The following is a 220-nucleotide window of genomic DNA, read 5'->3' as shown; positions in this document are numbered from 1 at the left end:
TTCCATCGCAAATGGCGCACCCTCCCCCCCCCTTATCAAATAAATGAAAAATATAAATATGCCGTTTCTCTTTTGTCATTATCATATTGCTCTTTGTATAACTCACCTTTTTAAAACCAAACGTCATAAGTCAACAACTGTTTTTTTTGTTCTAGACTGTTGGTTCACTTTTTTCATATAAACAATTCTGAGAAGCGAACATGTGACTTTGAAAGACAAA

General features: G+C 34.1%; 1 protein-coding gene across 1 annotated transcript in view; it reads left to right on the top strand.

Annotated features, from left to right (window-relative positions):
• The window catches only part of LOC119588620 (ankyrin repeat domain-containing protein 65-like), a gene marked incomplete in the record, with an annotated part of 23,463 nt that overhangs the window by 22,961 nt on the left and 282 nt on the right, over positions 1–220 (top strand). Inside the window, 1 exon segment of the mRNA XM_037937260.1 lies at positions 29–220.

Source organism: Penaeus monodon, chromosome 24 (genome assembly GCF_015228065.2).
Source record: "Penaeus monodon isolate SGIC_2016 chromosome 24, NSTDA_Pmon_1, whole genome shotgun sequence".
In the NCBI taxonomy this organism is placed as follows: domain Eukaryota; kingdom Metazoa; phylum Arthropoda; class Malacostraca; order Decapoda; family Penaeidae; genus Penaeus; species Penaeus monodon.
The sequence above is the reverse complement of the archived record's forward strand: the minus strand, read 5'-3'. Positions and strand labels throughout refer to the sequence as shown.